Genomic DNA, 19684 nt, shown 5'->3' on the forward strand with positions numbered 1-19684 from the left:
AAGCAGGACGAGACAGCTGCTCAGCAGCTGCACAGGCTACAGCACAATTTAAGGCAGGAAGTGGAGAGAAATGCCATTTCTTACAGAAAATTCATGGGAAGAGAAATTCGAGTTGGCGGCAAGAACACTCATTTCCTTTCCTTAAATTTGATCATCTGCTACCTGCTCTCATTTGTCTAAGACTTTTGTTTTAAGAAAAGTTTTACTCTCAGATTATTATAATAAAAATAATGTTTATTGTTAATTTTTTTGGGCATACTCCTCTACCCAAAGGTGGTGAGGATTAACTTTAGACTAAATATTTTTAGACTATATTGTATGAATATTTTAAAAGTTAGTTTATTTATTTATTTATTTACTGTTGAGACGGAGTCTCACTCTGTCACCCAGGCTGGAGTGCAATGGCGCAATCTTGGCTCACTGCAACCTCTGCCTCCCAGGTTCAAGCAATTCTCCTGCCTCAGCCTCCCAAATAGCTGGGATTACAGGCATGCACCACCGTGCCCGGTTAATTTTTATATTTTTAGTAGAGAAGGGGTTTCACCACGTTGTTCAGGCTGGTCTCGAACTCCTGACCTCAGGTGATCTGTCTGCCTCAGCCTTTCAAAGTGCTGGGATTACAGGTATGAGCCACCTCACCCGGCCAAGTATATATATTTTTAAAATGTAAAAGTGGGATAATGAGATGATATTGTTTTGCAAATTACTTTTGTCACTTAGGAATATATCTTGGCTGGGCAATGGCTCACATCTGTTATGCCAGTGCTTTGGGAGGCTGAGGCAAGAGGATTGCTTGAGCTTAGGAGTTCGAGATCAGCCTGGGCAACATAGTGAGACCCCATCTCTAAAAAAATTTTAAAAAATTAGTTGGGTGTGGTGGCACACACCTGTAGTCCCAGCTACTTAGGAGGCTGAGATAGGAGGATTGCTTGAATGAAACCCTGTCTGAAAAAAAAGAAAGAGAGAGAGAGAGAGAGAGAGAGAGAGAGAGAGAGAGAGAGGAAGGGAGGGAGGGAGGAAGGAAGGAGCATTTTTTTTTTTTTTTTTTTTTTTTGAGACGGAGTCTGGCTCTGTCGCCCAGGCTGGAGTGCAATGGTGCGATCTCGACTCACTGCAAGCTCCGCCTCCCGGGTTCACACCATTCTCCTGCCTCAGCCCCCCAAGTAGCTGGGACTACAGGCGCCTGCCACCACGCCTGGCTAATTTTGTTTTTGTACTTTTAGTAGAGATGGGGTTTCACCGTGTTAGCCAGGATGGTCTCTATCTCCTGACCTTGTGATCCGCCCGCCTCGGCCTCCCAAAGTGCTGGGATTACAGGCGTGAGCCACCGCACCCGGCCTATTTATTTGAGACTGAGTCTTACTGCGTCGCCCAGGCTGGAGTGCAGTGGTGTGATCTTGGCTCATTGCAACCTCTGCCTCCCAGGTTCAAGCGATTCTCTTGCCTCAGCCTCCCGAATAGCTGGGATTATAGGCTCGTGCCACCACGCCCGGCTAATTTTTGTATTTCTAGTAGAGACGGGTTTCACCGTGTTGGCCAGGCTGGTCCTTAACTCCTGACTTCAAGTGATCCTTCTGCCTCGGCTTCCCAAAGTGCTGGAATTATAGGCGTGAGCCACCGCACCTGGCCTGGATTTCCTACTTTTTAAAAACTATTACAACCATAGTGGGTGCTGTGCTGTGCCAACCACATCGGCCTTCAAGACTGGGGCGCTCATTTCCGCGGCTGCTGGGAGTTTTCCTGCTGACGAATTGTCCTCAGTCAAGTGGGCTGCCTGACACCCCATGCCTGACATGGTTAATGTGTGTGTGGAGTAGGGTGAACAAAGGCCTGGCTCCCATGCCTCAGTGGTATAACTCCAAAGGGCCACTCCAGCTGCAGAGCTTTCCAAGGAACCCGCAAACGCTCTCATTGCAATGCTCCCCAGCCTCACCCCTCCCTCTGTTCAGTCTTGCTGCCTTCCCTCCTTACAGTGGCTGTTTCCCAATGAACCTCCTGCACACATCTCTGTCTGTTGTCTGGGAAAGCTGCCCTAAGATGATCACAGACATTAAAAAAGTTTTTTTAAAAATATTTTTTGTTAACAGTTGTTACTAGAATTCTTTTTAGGAAAAGATGTGTCTTTGAAGAAAAGAACCTTGATAAGTCTCCCGGAGTAAGATGTGTGACTTGTGGGAATGCAGGTAGCTGGTGGCTGAGGAGAAGCAGCTCGCAGGAAGCAAAAGGAAGAGTCCCTGGTTTTGCTCCCGACCAGGGAGGAGACTGATAAAGAAGAAAGGGGGTGGTGAAAGGGACGAGCCAGAGACACGGAGAAGAGCCAGAGGGGCAGAGAGAGGCTGGGACTGGTGAGAGAGGGCAGAGGACTTTGAAGGGGCTGACATTGTATGGCTGCGAAGTAAGCCTCTCCTGTCTCCCCTCTGAAGTCACCAGTAAACTCCACGATGTTGACAGAACTCTGGTGAGTGAAAGTCAAAGAGAGGGCCACGTTTCATCTCTGAAATGCCTTGTGCAACTGAGATGCATCAAAGGACACAGCAGCCAGGAGATAGAGGAGGCCATGCAAGTGGGGAGAGGACGCTTGGGTCTCATCTAAAATGCAAGTAGTAGCAGAGACAGCTTGGCCAGTCAGCTGCCCCTAGCAGACAACTTCTACAAGGAATGTGTCAGTGCAGAGAAGCCTGGGAAAGGACAAATACTACCTTATGCCGCCTCTCTTTCTCCCTTTTGGAACCCCAGATATGAAGGACCAGATGCCCAAAGTGGCAGAGAGCATGTTGACAGCTAAAGGGGAACAGTGACCCGTGCAACCAAGGAAGAGTGTTGTTCTGGGCCTTCTTTGACAATTGTATTCAGAGATAACAACTTCCACTCATTACACTCAAATTAACCCTGTACCTGGATCACATATCAGAGTCGTCACTGGCATTTTCTCATGGCCTCAAGTTTTATGTGGTTGCCATCCTGGTCGGTAGCAGTTTTGTGCAATGCCTTTTGCCTTCTAGTCTTCAGAGGCAGGGTGACATAGGTGACATAGCAGGTAAGAGCTTGGGTCCTGAAGTTAGATGGGGCTGGGTTTCAAATCTACCCTAGCTAGCCTTCGAAAGCTTCTGAGCCTCAGTCTCCAGACCTGCACAATGGTCTCCTACTAAGACCTCCCTTACAAGGTCCTTGTAAAGACAGGAGATAGCGTATGTAAAGCATGCATGGACATGGGCAGCGCCCAGTAAATCATGGTTATGATTATTTATTCTTTTTGTCTGCCTTAATTCCATGGCTTTAATATTCCCTGGTGTTGAACATTTAGGTGGTTTTAGTTTTTGTGTATTATAAACAACACTTTTTGTGAAAATATAGAATAATTCAGTACTTTGAATTATCTTATTTTTATTTTTTTGAGACAGAGTCTTGCTATGTTACCCAGGCTGGAGTACAGTAGCATGATCGTGGCTCACTGCAGCCTCGATCTCCCAGGATCAAGCACTCCTCCTGCCTCAGCCTTCTGAGTAGCTGGGACCACAGGTGCACGCCACCATGCCTGACTAATTTTGTCTAATTTTTGGTAGAGATGGTGTCTCCCTACATTGCCCAGGCTGGTCTCAAACTCCTGAGCTCAAGCAATCCTCCCTCTTCAGCCTCCCAAAGTGCTGGGATTACAGACATGAGCCACCACACATGGCCAAATTATCTTTTCAAACTTTGTACCCTTTAGCTAATTGACAATAACAGGTACCTCATAGCATGGTTATGAGAATTAAGTGAATTAATACATATAAAGTGCTCAGAACAGTGCCTGCCACCTGGCCCACTGTAGAAACGTGTTTGCCCGCTTTATTATTATAATGATTCCTCACACCTCCACTTGTCCTCCTGCGTCATCCCCCCGCCTCCCTGCCCCCACCCGGGGTCCGGCACTCGCAGCTGGGTTAGATGATCGGCTGCTGCTCTGTCTGCCCTCTGTCAGGTGTCATTTCCCCCAGCTCCTGCAGAGAAAGAATTCGATTTGCATCATCTAAAAATTCAGCTGATTCAGAGCCTGAAATCAAGGGAAGGAAATGTCCTGGGAAGTACTGAAGAAGCCTCAGCGCTGCATGATCACCTGGGCTCGATTTCTGCTGCAATTTCATGGCCCTCATTGACGTGGGCTTCGTGGGTGAGAAACGGGCTGATGGGTCGCCTCTTTCAGGGCAGTTGTTCACTATTCCAGGGAGGAGGGCCAAGCTGGCAGTGGGCAACATGGTGAGACTCTAAAGAAAGATCACAATCCCTGTCCATAGCGGATTCCTTCAGTTTCATTGAGCATTTATCTTATTACCTGGGACATCTCAACAGCGCAGAAAGCCATTAGCTCTGAAGCCAGGCAAACCTGAGTTCACACCTGGCTCAGACACCCACTGACTAGCTGGGTAGCTTGGGCAAGTTAACGTCTCTGAGCCTTTGTTTCCTCTTCTCAAAAATGGGGACAATACCTTCCACACAAGGCTGTGGCTTTGGTTTTAAAGTGTGGTAAAATACATATAACACAAAATGTACCTTCTCTTATTTATTTATTTATTTATTTTTATTTTTTTGAGACGAGTTCTCGCTCTGTGGCCCAGGCTGGAATGCTGTGGTGTGATCTCGGCTCACTGCAACCTCCGCCTCCTGGTTCAAGCAATTCTCTTGCCTCAGCCTCCCAAGTAGCTGGGATTATAGGCATGCGCCACCATGCTTGGCTAATTTTTGTATTTTCAGTTGAGACGGGGTTTCGCCATTTGGCCAGGCTGGTCTCAAAATTCTGGCCTCACGTGATCTGTCCGCCTTGGCCTCCTAAAGTGCTGGGATTACAGGCATGAGCCGCCTCACCTGGCCTCTTTTTTATTTTCTAATTTTGAGACAGGGTCTCACTCTGTTGCCCAGACTGGAGTGCAGCAGCGTGATCACAGCTCACTGCAGCCTCGACCTCTCAGGCTCAAGCGATCCTCCTGCCTCAGCTTCCCGAGTACCTGGGATTACAGGTAAGTGCTACCACACCCGGCCAATTTTTAAAATTTTTTGTGGCAACAGGGTCTCACTGTTGTCAGGGTTGGATAATGTACCTTCTTAACTATTTTAAGTGGATGGTTCAATGGCATTAAACACACGGGGTTGTTTTTGAGGGTTAAGTGAAATAATGTATATAAAGCCTCTAGCACGCAAGCTAGAGTGCAGTGAGTGCTCCATGAATATAAGGGCCCCTCTGAGGATTCCTCCTGCTAAACGTGGTGCACCATGCTGTGAAGGAGAGCAAGAAGGCCTCGGTGGCTTTGGGGCTGAAGTTCAAACCCTTGTCCCATCCCTTATCATGGCCTGGCTGCCCCATCTGCAGCCACTGCTTATCGCTGAGTTGGTTCTGTGTGGAAACCTTGTCTTGGGAGAAAGGCAGAGGAGCTGGCAGTCTCAGGAGATCTGTTTCCTGAGAGAACTGCCCTCAAATATCTAATGGCCCTCATGGGAAACAGGGAGCAGCCTTATCAGGGTCTTTCCAAATAGATGAACTAGGCCAGGGTCTTTCCAAATAGATGAACTAGGCCAACGGGTGAAAATTCCAGGGAGTAGACTTCACTGCCTGTGGACCTAAGACATGGAAAGTCACTCCTCAGTCTTTTTGGCTCCTGTTTTTTGTTTTTTTTTTTTTTTTTTTTTTGAGACAGTCTTACTCTGTCACCCAGACTGGAGTGTAGTGGCGGCATTTTGGCTCACTGCAAACCCTGTCTCCTGGGTTCAAGCGATTCTCCTGCCTCAGTCTCCCGAGTAGCTGGGATTACAGGTGCGCGCTACCATGCCCAGCTAATTTTTTGTATTTTAAGTAGAGACAGGGTTTTGCCATGTTGGTCAGGCTGGCCTCAAACTCCTGACTTCAAGTGATCCACCCACCTTGGCCTCCCAAAGTGCTGGGATTACAGGTGTAAGCCACTGTGCCTGGCTTTTTTTTTTTTTTTTTTTTTTTGAGACAGGGTCTCACTCTGTTGCCCGGCCTGGAGTGCAGTGGCACAATCACGGCTTACTGCAGCCTTGACCTCTCAGGCTCAAGCAATCCTCATGGCTCAGCCTCCCAAGTAGCTAGCACCACAGGCACATGCCACCATGCCTGGCTAATTTTTTTGATTTTTTGTAGAGACAAGGCCTCACTGTGTTGCCCTGGCTTGTCTCGAACTCCTAGGCTCAAGCGATCCTCCCTTCTTGGCCTCACAAAGTGCTGAGATTACAGGCATGAGCCACCACGCCTGGCCTGTTTTGATTTTTTGTTTAGTCAAAGCAATATAGCATGTAGTTTGAAAATTCAATTATAATAAAAGACTTCCAACAATAAACAAGTCTCCTTCCCCACTCTTTGCCCACCCAGCCAGGCTCCTCTGCAGAGGCAACTCTTCTAGCTATTTCTTCTGGTTCTTATCTCCACATTTCCAAATAATGTGCTCACTCGTGTATTTCTTCATTTACCAATTTTAGGTAATATCTGTTGGTTTTCTGTTATTGGTAGATGAGGATTTGATGTTTTTGCACAACCTTCATCCTCTGATCACACATTTTAGTTAAATAAATATTTGGTGTATAGTTTATTGTGATTATGAATGATTTCAGTCTTTGCCATGTCTTAAAAACCACTCTAGGATCTGGTTCCTGGCTCCCTGTCACCCTCACCTCCAGCTGTTTCCCTCTCACTCACTCGTCTCCAGCATCACTGGCCTCCCTGGCTCCTCAGACCTGAGGACACTCCCACCCGAGGATCTTTGCACTTGCCCTTCTCTCCATCAGACTGCTCCCCTCCCTGACATTTCCTGTCCACTTCCTTATTTCATTCCCAACTCTGCTAAAATGTCACCTGATTAGAGAGAACTTCTTGCTCTCCTATCTAAAATAATATCCTCACTGCCATCCATTTACTCAGCTTTACTTTTCTTCACAGATGTCACACACAGACACACACACACACACATCCTGACATTATATTATATACTTATTGACTTGAATATCAATTATATATTTATTGAGGGCAGGGACTTTGTTTACTGTTAGGTCTCCCAGGGCCTGGGAACATACCTGGTGCATAGACGGCTGTCAGTAAACCTTTTAGAGTAAAGGAATGCTTTTCATTGTTTGTACAATTTCCTACCCTCCCCCTCCCCAAAGTTAATATTTATCTTGGTTTTTCACTTACTTTGCTTTGTATGCAGCACATCCTCCAACAGCCCTTCAATCCAAGTTGTTCATACAAACGAATCAGATAATCTGCTGTGTTTAAATTCCCCTCTGCATTCAAAAGCAATGCAGGAATCAGATAAATTGAGATAAAATATCCACATTGTTAGATAAAGGGGCATGGAGGACAGAACTTAGTTGGTAGCCGAGCATCTTTGACCACAGCCCACTCCTTGTGTTAGACCTCCTCTTGGAATTGCAGGCGGCCCCTCCAAAGAGGCAGAGCGTGCTCTGGGATCTGACCACAGGCAGGCAAGGCTGTGTTGTGCAGAGAATAAGCCTCTCCAGAGGGAAGAGAGGCACCTCACACGCTGAGGCCTTTCCCAGCATCACCAATCAATACTCACCATCTTCCCCCGGGGAAGAGGGAGGGAGTGGGCAAGTGGGCTGAGAGAAAGGTCACAGTTATTCTTTCCAACACTTTCGGAAGGATGGAAGTTGCTATTAATAGTCCAGAGAAAAGAAAGGGAAGAGATACAGGATCTCTTCCTCCTCCTTCTCTATTAGTTCCTTTTTTTTTTTTTTTTTTTGGTTGAGACAGAGTCTTGCTCTGTCACCCAGGCTGGAGTGCAGTGGTGCAATCTTGGCTCACTGCAACCACCCCATCCCAGGTTTAAGCGATTCTCGTGCCTCAGCCTCCCAAGTAGCTGGGATTATAGGTGCCTGCCACCACGCCCGGCTAATTTTTGTATTTTTAGTAGAGATGAGGTTTCGCCATGTTGGCTAGGCTGGTCTTGAACTCCTGGTCTCAAGCAATCTGCCCACCTTGGCTTCCCAAAAGTACTGGGATTACAGGCATGAGCGACTACACCCAGCCCTCTATTAGTTCCTTTTTATTCCCTCTGGTATTCACCTCCTGGAGGTCTGTCTACCTGTACCAGCCTGCAAGGGTACTCTCTAGCCCTATTATCCTGGGATTTTCCCTCATTGTCACCTTGTGAATTTCCTCACCTCCCTCCTGTGTTGCATCCCCTGTTCCCTAGATTGCATTTTAGTGGAGCACAGCCTGCAGTGGCTTACAAAAAAAAAAAAAAAAGGGTACATGGCACCAAAGTTCCCAATGCCTGGCAGACTGAAAATATCTTCATCCACCCTCATAATGATTAATAGTTTGGCTGGGTATATAGTCTGTGTCGGAAATTATCTTTTCTCGTAATTTTGAAGGCTTTGCTCCACTGTGTTTTGCTTTCATTACTGCTGTTAGAAGTTTGATGTCATTCTAATTTCTTGATCTTTTAATGTGATAGGCTTTTTCTCTGTGAAAGATTTTAGGAGCTGCACTAGTTTTCTGTTGCTGTTGTAATAGATTACCAAGAATGTAGCAACTTAAAACAACACAAACATTTTTTTGGAGACAGAGTTTCACTCTTGTCACCCAGGCTGGAGTGCAGTGGCATGATCTCTGCTCACTGCAACCTCCACCTCCCAGGTTCAAGCAATTCTCCTGCCTCAGCCTCCCGAGTAGCTGGGACTACAGGCACCTGCCACCACACCCGGCTAATTTTTTGTAGTTTTAGTAGAGACGGGGTTTCACCATGTTAGCCAGGATGGTCTCGATCTTCTGACCTCGTGATCCGCCCACCTCGGCCTCCCAAAGTGCTGGGATTACAGGCGTGAGCCACCACACCCAGACTTAATTTTTGTATTTTTAGTAGAGACGGGGTTTCACCATGTTGGCTAGGCTGGTCTTAAATCCCTGACCTCAGGCAATCCGCCCTCTATGGCCTCCCAAAGTGCTGGGATTACAGGTGTAAGCCACCACGCCGGCCAAACTTACTATTTTATAGTAGATCAGAAGTCCAACACGGATCTCACTGGGCCATCTAAGTGTTGGCTGGATGCATTCCTTCCAGAGGCTCTAGGAGAGAATCTGTCTTCCTGCCTTTTCAGCTTCTAGAAGCTGCCCACTTTACTTGGCTCATGGTCCCTTCCTTCATCTCAAAGCCAGCAGCCTTGGGCCAAGTCCTTCACAGGCTGCAATTTGTCCAGTTCTACCTTTTGTGCCTCCCTCTTCAACTTTTAAGGACTCTTGTGGTTACACTGGACCCATCCAGATAATCCAGGATAATCTCCCTGTGTTAAAATCAGATGATTAGTAAGCTCAATTCCCCCTTGCCATAACCTAACAAATTCACAGGTTCTGGGGATTAGAACATAGACATCCTGGGGCAAGGGGCAGTTATCCTGCCTACCGCAGGATCTTGTTTATTTCCAGTGTTCTAAAATTTCAGGAAAATATGCCTGGATGATTGGTATTTTTTTTTTTCTTTTTCATTTGTTCACTGTGCTAATTGGTGAACCTTTCATTCTAGAAACTCATGTTCTTCAGTCCTGGAGGTTTTCTTGCATTTTTTCACTGAAAGCTTCTTCTATTTTCTTTTTTGCTTCCCTACCCTGCCCCCAGAACTCTTATTAGCCAGAAACTGCACCTCCTGGACTGTGTCACTAATTTTGTTATTTGATTCCATACCACCTATTTTCTTTATCTTTTTATTCTACCTTTAATAGAAGAGTTCCACAATTTTATCTTCTATTGAATTTAAAACTTTTGCTATGAACATTTTATTTCCAAAAGCTCTTTCTAAAATAAATAAGCTGGGCACAGGGATGTATGCCTGTAGTCCTAGCTACTTGGGAAGCTGAAGCAGGAGGATCCCTTAAGCCCAGGAGTTCGAGTCCAGCCTGGGCAACAGAGTGAGACTCCTGTCTCTAAAATAAATAAATCAATAGGCCAGAAGCAGTGGCTCACACCTGTAATCCCAGCACTTTGGGAGGCTGAAGTGGGCGGATCACCTGAGGTCAGGAGTTCAAGACCAGCCTGGCCAACATGGTAAAACCCCGTCTCTACTAAAAACACAAAAATTAGCTGGGCGTGGGAGTGGGTGCCTGTAATCCCAGCTACTTGGGAGGCTGAGGCAGGAGAATTGCCTAAACCCAGGAGGCAAGGTTGCAGCGAGCTGAGATTGCACCACCTCACTCCACCCTGGGCGACAAAAGCAAAATTCCATCTCAAAAAAAAAAAATTATTTTTATTAAAGACAAGGTTTCACTCTTTTGCCTAGGCTGGTCTCCAACTCCCAACTTCGAGCAATCCTCCCACCTCAGCCTCCCAAAGTGCTGGGATGACAGGCATGAGCTATCACGCCTACCCCTTCTTCCCCTCCTTTCTATTTTTACTGTTACTGCCTTAGGTTAGGTTGTCATCCCTCTGTCTTGGACAACTACAAGAATCTCTTAAATGGTTTCCCTGACTCCAATATCATTACCCTCCAATATCTATGCTGGCAACGGAACTGGTATTAAAGTGCAAAAACCTGATTATTTTGTCTCCTCTTTAAATCCATCAAGAGCTCCTCTGTTGCTTTCAGATTAATTTCCAAAAGGTCTTTAGCATGTCAGGACAGACGGAGGAGAGAAGAGTTGAATTTGGAGGTTTTAAAACGTGGATGATGTCCAGAAGACAGTATCCAGTTACATCTTAAGAAAACAGTACCCAACATGGCTTCCTTCAGCCACCTACTGATGTCTTTGCATTGCTCCATTTCATAGTCAACTTCTTAAGAAAGGTGCCTCTGCATCATTTCAGCTCTTGTTCATTTCTTAACTTGGGGTAATTTGGCTTCTGTCCCCAAAACACCAGAGAAACTACTCTTCTAAGATCACCACTGAATACTTTTCTTTCTTTCTTTCTTTCTTTTTTTTTGAGACAGAGTCTTGCTCTGTCACCCAGGCTGGAGTGCAGTGGCGCAATCTCGGCCCACTGAAACCTCTGCCTCCTGGGTTCAAGCAATTCTCCTGCCTCATCCTCCTGAGCAGCTGGGACTACAGGTGCGCACCACCACATCCAGCTAATTTTTTGTATTTTTAGTAGAGATGGGGTTTCATTGTGTTAGCCAGGATGACCTTGATCCCCTAACATTGTGATCCACCTGCCTTGGCCTCCCAAAGTGCTGGGATTACAGGCATGAGCCACCACACCCAGCTGGATACTTTTCTTTACATTTTAAAATGTTTAATTTAGAAATAATTTCAGATTTACAAAAAAGTTGCAAATATAGTAAAAAACAAAACCCAAAACCCACATATACTTTACCCAGCTCCTCTAAAGTGCATCATACATAATCACGATACAATTAACAAAACCAGGAAATTAACACTGATACCATTAACTGATCTGTACACCTTAAATTAAATTTTGTCAGTTGTTCTGCTGATGGGACAGAATCCAATCCAGGATCACATATTGTGTTAGATTGTGTATTAGTCCATTCTCACGCTGCTAATAAAGACATCCCCCAGACTGGGTGCTTTATAAAGGAAAGAGGTTTCATTGACTCACAGTTCAGCATGCCTGGGGAGGCCTCAGAAAACTTATAGTCGGCCGAGCGCAGTGGCTCATGCCTGTAATCCCAGCACTTTGGGAGGCTGAGGCAGGTAGATCACCTGAGGTCAGGAGTTCAAGACCAGCCTGGCCAGCATGGTGAAACCCCGTCTCTACTAAAAATACAAAAGTTATCTGGGTGTGGTGGCATGCACCTGTAATCCCAGCTACTCGGGAGGCTGAGGCAAGAGAATAGCTTGAACCTAGGAGGCAGAGGTTGCAGTGAGCCAAGATCACCCCACAACACTCCAGCCTGGGCAGGGAAACCATTTAGGAGATTCTTGTAATTGTCCAAGACAGAGGGATGACAACCTAACCTAAGAGCAGAGGTTGCAGTGAGCCAAGATCACTCCACAGCATTCCAGCCTGGGTAGCAGAGAGAGACTCAGTCTCAAAAAAAAAAAAAAAAAGAAAGAAAGAAAAGAAAAGAAAACTTACAGTTGTGGTGGAAGGGGAAGAAAATGCTTCCTTCTTCACAGGGCAGCAAGAAGGAGAAGAATGAGAACTGAGCAAAGGGGGAAACCCCTTATAAAACCATCAGCTCTTGTGAGAACTTACTCACTATCATGAGAATAGCATGGGGAATTTGTCCCCATGATTCAGTTACCTTCCATCAGTTCCCTCCCTCCCTGAACTACAATTCAAGATGAGATTTGAGTGGGGACATGGCCAAACCACATCAAATTATCACATCACCTTAGTTTTTTTTTTTTAATCTGAAATCGTTCCTTAGGCTTTCTTTCTGTTTGTTGTTTTTCTGATTTTAACACATTTGAAGAATACTGGCCAGTTTTATTGTTGAATGTCCCTCAATTTAGGTTTGCCTGAATTACTTGTGATTAAATTCGTGTACTGTGGTAGGCAGGATAATGCCACCACCCCCCCCCCCCCACCCCCTACCACAGAGATGTTCACGTTTGAATCTCTGAAATAAATTAGGTGAGCGTGGTGGTGGGTGCTTGTAATCCCAGCTATTTGGGAAGTTGAGGCTGGAGAATCACTTGAACCTGGGAGGCGGAAGTTGCAGTGAGCTGAGATCATGCCATTGCACTCCAGCCTGGGCAACAAGAGTAAAAGTCTGTCTCAAAAAAAAAAAAAATGTCAGGTTATATGGCAAGGGGGAATAAAGGTTGCAGAGGGAATTAAGGTAGAAGCTGGAATTAAGGTTGCTAGTTGCTGGTATGGGTAGATTAATCCAGATTATCCTAGCAGGCCCAATACAATCACAACAGCCCTTATATATGGAAGAGGGAAGCAGAAGAGACAGAACTAGAGAGATGGCAGCAGCTTGAGGACTCAGCCTGACATTGCTAGCTTTGAAGATGGAGGAATGGGGCTATGAGCCAAGAACTGTGGGAGGGCTCTGGAAGAAAAGGCAAGGAAATGATTTCTCTCATAGAGCTTCAAGCAGGAACACAGTCCTGTGACGCCTTGATTTTAGCCCAGTGAGACTCATTTCAGGCATCTGACTCAAAAAAGTACAAGATAATAAATTTGTGTTGATTTAAGCCATTATGTTTGGGATAATTTGTTACAGCAGCAAAGGTGAACTAATACAGATTTTGATACCTACAAGTGGGGTGCTGCTGTAACAAATGCCTAAAAATGTGGAATTGAGCAGTGAGAAGAGGCTGGAAGAGTTTTGAGGAGCTTGACAGAAAAAACCTGAATTGCCTTGAATGGGCTGGTTAGTAGAAATATCGATGTTAATAATTCTGCCAGTCAAGCCCCAGAAAGAAGTGAGGGGCATGGTAGAGAAAACATATATCACCCTGGAGAATACCAAAATAATCACAAACAAGCTGTTGGTAGAAATGTGGATATTAAAGACATTGCTGATGAGGTCTTGTCTTAGTCCATTTTCTGCTGCTATAACAGAATACCACAGACTGAGTAGTGTATAAATAATAGAAGTTGGCCAGGCATGGTGGCTCATGCCTGTAATCCCAGCACTTTGGGAGGCTGAGGTGGGTGGATCACTTGAGGTTAGGAGTTCAAGACCAGCCTGGCCAACATGGTGAAACCCTTCTCTACTGAAAAAAAAAAAAATTAGCTGGGCATGGTGGCAGGTGCCTGTAATCTCAGCTACTTAGGAGGCTGAGGCAGGAGAATCACATGAATTCGAGAGGCGGAGGTTGCAGTGAGCCGAAGTCGAGCCATTGCATTCCAGCCTGGGCAACAAAAGTGAAACTCCATCTCAAAAAAAAAAAAGTAATAATAATAATAGAAGTCTACTTGGCTCATGGTTCTGGAGGCTGGGAAATCTAAGACATGGCACTGGCGTCTGGTGGGGGTTATCCTATGGTAGGAGGCATCACATGGCAAGTGAGCATGTAAGACAGAGAGTGGTTTTATCCTTTTACCAAGAGCCCACTCCTACTATGACTATAATTAAGTACTATTACTAACCCACTCTTATGATAACAGCATTAATCTATTCATGAGGGTAGCACTCTGATGACCTAATCAGCTCTTAGAGGTCCCACCTCTTAACACAGTCACAATGGCAAATACATTTTAACATGAGTTTTGGAGGGAACATTTAAATGACAGCAGGGGTCAATTATTGGAATAGAAGTAAGGGAATTATTATTATATAGTGGCAGAAAGCTGAGCAGAATTGTGTACTACAGTCATATGGAGAGCAGAATTTATAAATGATGTGATTGGACATTTAGCTGAGGGCATTTCCAATCAATGCATTGAAGATGCAGCCTTGTTTCTTCTTGCTGTTTATAGCAAAATGCAAGAGGAAATAAATCGAATGAGGGGAAGAAAATTGTTAAACAAAGAGGACTGAGGACTCGGATTATTTGGGAATTTATCAGGCTGGATTGCAAAAGATGTTAAAATTAAGATATTCACTATCGGGAAAGTATGCTCTATGGGAAAACACAAAGGTGTCTAGACAAACTTTTGGGAATACCTTGGAAAGATAAAAATAAAATAAAACAAAATAAAGTCAGCATCATTAGTCACATGAAAGGCTCTTTAGGCCAGGCACAGTGGCTCATATCTGTCATCTCAACACTTTGGGAAGCTGAGGTAGGAGGATCACTTGAACCCAAGTGTTCAAGACCCCCCTGGGCAACAGAGTGAGGCCTGTCTCTAAAAAACAAACAAACAAAAAACAACAACAAAAAAGATATGCCTAATAGTGGCATGTGCTTGTAGTCCTAGCTACTCATGAGGCTGAGGTGGAAGGATCGCGTGAGCCCAGGAAGTTGAAGCTACAGTGAGCCCTGACAGCACCACTGCACTCCAGCCTGGGTGACAGACTGAGACCCTGGATCAAAAAAGAAAAACAAACAAAAAAGAAGGTTGTTTAAAGATTGTGGGATTCAAAAGTCCCCCAGCCATCTCTGCAAAAGTCAAACATAGAGAAAAGTTTATCTTGAAAGGATTTGTGCACAAGCCTCTTATCTAATGGAATGAATCCCCATGACATTCACAGGAAACCCACTAGGCTCTTGAGAATTTTATTCCAGCAGAAATACTGCCAGCTTGGACTGAAAGGGAGAGAGAGAGGATGAAATGTAAGAAGGCTGTGGATCCCCAAAATTCTACTGGCAAGAAACAGGCTGGTAAAACTATTCAGCTGCAAACACCAGCTATGTTTCATGAAAAAGGAATGATGACTCAGAGGGCCAAGGTTTGAGCCCAGAGGGTGAGGTGGAGCCTTGAACCACAGAGGGTCATTACCAGGTCTTGAAAACTAATGTTTGCCCAGATAGATTTTTTTTTTTTTTTTTTTTTTTTTTTTTGAGACAGTCTCACTCTGTTACCCAGGCTGGAATGCAATGGCGTGATCTTGGTTCACTGCAACCTCCACTTCCCAGGCTCAAGCGATCCTCCCACCTCAGCTTGAATAGCTGGGACTACAGGCATGCACCACCATACCCGGCTAATTTTTTTTTTTTTTTTTTTTTTTGTATTTTTGGTAGAGACGGGGTTTCACCATGTTGCCCGGGCTGGCCTTGAACTCCTGACCTAAGTGATCTGCCCACCTTGACCTCCCAAAGTGCTGGAATTACAGGTGTGAACACCACCACTCCTGGCCTGCCTGGATAGATTTTGAAATTGTATGGGACTGATGCTTCCTTTTTTCCTTCTGTTTTCTCCCTTTTTTGAATGGGAATGTCTACAATTGCTATCTTATGCCTGTCTCACCATTGTATCTTGGGAACAGATAACTTGTTTTCTATTTTCAAACATCCACAGATGGAGAGAAGTTTTGCCCCAAGAGGGACTGTACCAACAACCTCACCTATATTCGATTTAAATGATATAGATGATGAGATTTGGGACTTTTGAGCTGATGAGACTTCAATGACATTTTGGACTTGAGCTGTTGCTTCAATGGGTTGAGACATTATGGGTGAATATATTTTTGCACTTAGGACAGATGTGAATCTTTGGGAACCAGAGGGCAAACTAAGTTTGTGACAATTTGTTACATCAAAAATAGGAATCTCACACATGGACCAACAGATATCAATAGATACTTTTCAACCTACAACATCTCATTCCATATGTTGGCTTTCTTACCCCCATATATTTCTGTTTTCCTTCCTTCTCTTGAGACTTCTCAGTCTTTTTTTTTTAATTAAGACATTTTTAAATAATAGAGATGGGGTCTTACTGTTTTGACCAGGCTGGTCTTGAACTTCTGGCCTCAAGTGATCCTCCCATTCTGGCTTCTCAAAGTGCTGAGATTACAGGTGTGAGCCACTGCGCCTGGCCAGAGAATTCTCAGTCTTTTTGCTGACTCCTTCCTCTACCTGTCTCTTAGATGTCAGCACTGTTCAGAATTCTGTCCTAGACCATTCTCTTCTCTGTGAGCACACTCTCTTTGCATAGTCCAACCCATTCCCTAGAATTCCACCTCTACCTATATCCAAATCTGTATCTCCAGTCCAGCCCTCTTTCCTGAGCCCTGGACACAGGTAATCATCTGCATCCGGCATGTCTCCGTGTGGCTGTTCTAGCAGACATTGCAAACTCATCCTTTCACTGTTCACCTTGCATGCTTCCCATGCACCAGCCATTCTCAGTTCTTTGCTGAGCAAAGCACACATTCTCTTGCAGCTGTGACTCTGTTTGGCTGGAATGCTCTTCTCTCCATTTTTCCTCCTGGCTAAAAGATGTCTTTCAAGACTCATTTCAAGAAATGGGACCAGGTGCGGTGGCTCACGCCTGTAATCACAGCCCTTTGGGAGGCCAAGGCAGGTGGATCACCTGAAGTCAGGAGTTCGAGACCAGCCTGGCCAACACGGCGAAACCCCGTTTCTACTAAAATGCAAAATTTAGTTGGGTGTGGTGGTGTATGCCTGTAATCCCAGCTACTCGGAAGGCTGCCTATCACTTGAACCCGGGAGGCAGAGGTTGCAGTGAGCCAAGATTGCGCCACTGTACTCCAGCCTGGGAGACAGAGCAAGACTCCATTTTAAAAAACAAACAAACAAAAAAACAACAACAAAAAAAAGGAAATGACTACTTAACACAGGAACAGAAATCCAAATAAAGAAAGAAAAAACAAAAAATAAACATAAAATAAAGAAATGATTAGTTTGGGAAACTTTCTCTCTTCCTTGGATTTCAACCTGCATCCCTCTTCTGTTTGCCTTTAACAGCGCCACGGCATCACTGCATTCACCCATTAATGTGTTCATCCAGCAAGTATTGACTGAGCACCTCAGGTCCTCCAGGCACTGCCCGAGGCTCTGGTATACGAAGGTGAACAGGACTTTGTCTCCACCATTACACTGGAGTTTAGAGAAGGAAACAACTAATCTGTCAATTCCAATATGCTGCATTACAAGTCAAGGAAGACTGGGGATAGGAAGAAGAACAGGCAATGGCATCTCAGGAAGCAATCTATGCACACCTGGAGACTGGGGAAAGAAGGATGTTTTCAAGGACCTCAAGATTTCTCTGGGCCAGGTACAATAGCTCATGCCTGTAATCCCAGCTACTCAGGAAGCTGAGGCGGGAGGATAGCCTGAGCCTAGGAGTAGTGTAGCCGCGATTGTGCTACTGCACTCCAGCCTGGTTGACAGAGTGAGACCTTGTCTCAATAAATAAATAAATTAATTAATTAATTAATTAATTCCTGTGGAATTTAGAAGGGGGTGGTGGCGGGCTGTGAGATACAAAACCAGAGAGGTTGACAGGAGCCCTGATCAAGTCCCAACTCCTTTGATCTTGCAGAGCAAAGGGAGCCTTCGGAGGCATTAAAAGGGGACTACTGTGGCAATAGTCCGGAAAATGGATTGGAAGGGAAATAGATAGAAGAGGTTACAGTTACCCAAGTAAGAGATAATGGTGAGCAGTGGGGATGGAGAGATGTTGGGGAAGATATAGTTGTTGGATATTAGAAGAGAGGCAGAGTTTGAGGCTGATACTTAGGAACCTCTCATTTTTGTCTCCCCCACAAGTTGGTCTTATTCATTTTAGCAGCCACAGCAATTAGAAAAATTCCTGGTACCTACAGGGTGCTTGACAAATATTTCCTAAATTCCATTTCTTCAGAATGACTGCATTTTAAAAATTAAAATGCAAGATAATGTAACTAGACACAATTTGAAAATGAGATTGTCCTGGGAAAACCCGGGTGGCTGTGGTAGCTGTACTTAGGGAGAAATTTCCAGGAGAGATGCAGGTCTGCTATTCTCTTGGCCCTCTTGCTTGGTACTGCAATGAAAATTGCATTTAATTATCCTCCATTTTTCTCAGAGAGTAAGAAAATCCACTTGATTGGTGCGAATAGCTGTAAATTAGCATAAAAAATCTTCTAAAGTAATTCTAAGGAATCTTATCTTTTGCCTGAGAATCTGCCAGCAGAGACCTAGGTGGGTTTTGTGGGTCCTTGTCATTATTGTGAGTGAAGCTTTTGCAGTGGATTAAGACATGGATTAGAGGGGTCAGTGCAGTCTAGTGGAATGAATGTCAGCCAGGGATAACTGGTTTCAGAACCCAGATCAACCCCTTACTCTGAAATTGAATAGGTTATTTAGGCTTTTTCAGTCTAATCTATTCTTCAGAGACAATGATCCCTACCTTGTACCCAGGTAAGACTTCCTACACTTATTATGGACCTCAGGCACGCATAGGGTCCTTTCTCCAGCAGTAGACATTTGCAAGGTCAGCTGTACATGTATCTTCAGTGTAGCTTGAGAAGATTTAGTGCCCTCCTTGTGGAGCCATTAATTCTTCAAGTAGGGTTCAGCCAGAAGGACCCACTCCTGAACACAGAGCACTTAAAAGGCCAGAGCTGTGGGTGAGAGCCAGTTCCTCCTTTTTTTTTTTTGAGATGGAGTCTCACTTTGTTGCGCAGGCTGGAGTGCAGTGGCACGATCTCAGCTCACTGCAAACTCTGCCTCCCAAGTTCAAACAATTCTCCTGCCTCAGCCTCCCAAGTAGCTGGGACTACAGGCACACACCACCAAGCCCGCCTAATTTTTGTATTTTTAGTAGAGACAGGGTTTCACCATGTTGGCCAAGCTGGTCTCAGACTCCTGACCTCAAGTGATCTGCCCTCCTCGGCCTCGCCAGAGAGCCAGTTTCTGATCTAGGAAATGTTTCACTGTGGCTGGGTCCACGGGGAAGTTGCTATTGTTTCCCAGATAATAACACAAGAAGCTAGCCAGGTGTGGTGGCTCATGTCTGTAATCCCAGCATTCTGGGAGGCCGAGGTGGGTGGATCACCTGAGGTTGGGAGTTCGAGACTGGCCTGACCAACATGGAGAAACTCCGTCTCTACTAAAAATACAAAATTAGCTGGGCAAGGTGGTGCATGCCTGTAATCCCAGCTACTCGGGAGGCTGAGGCAGGAGAATTGCTTGAAGCTAGGAGGCGGAGTTTGTGGTGAGCCAAGATTGCGCCATTGCACTCCAGCCTGGGCATGAGACTTCATCTCAAAATAATAATAATAATAATAATAAATAATAATAATAATAACATGGGTAACCATGAATATAGCACTTCTTATATGCCAGGTGTTGTTCTAAGCACCTCATGTATATTTTGTTCTAGAGAAGCGGACTTCTGGTAGGCTGCCCTAACTCCCACCCTCGCAGGGAGTGG

General features: G+C 45.1%; 1 long non-coding RNA gene across 2 annotated transcripts; it reads right to left on the bottom strand.

Annotated features, from left to right (window-relative positions):
• Positions 1-2089: 2089 nt before the first annotated feature.
• On the bottom strand, positions 2090-12508 carry LOC134761793 (uncharacterized). Of its 2 annotated transcripts, none has more exons than XR_010140929.1 (3): positions 12038-12508; positions 7178-7269; positions 2090-3980 (listed from the first exon to the last, which is right to left on the bottom strand). It is a non-coding gene; the product is annotated as an uncharacterized LOC134761793 (long non-coding RNA). The 2 variants fall into 2 exon arrangements; XR_010140930.1 differs by lacking the exon at positions 12038-12508 and adding an exon at positions 8996-11992.
• Between the last annotated feature and the right edge of the window lie 7176 nt (positions 12509-19684).

The sequence above is a fragment of the Pongo abelii genome, chromosome 6, assembly GCF_028885655.2.
Source record: "Pongo abelii isolate AG06213 chromosome 6, NHGRI_mPonAbe1-v2.0_pri, whole genome shotgun sequence".
In the NCBI taxonomy this organism is placed as follows: domain Eukaryota; kingdom Metazoa; phylum Chordata; class Mammalia; order Primates; family Hominidae; genus Pongo; species Pongo abelii.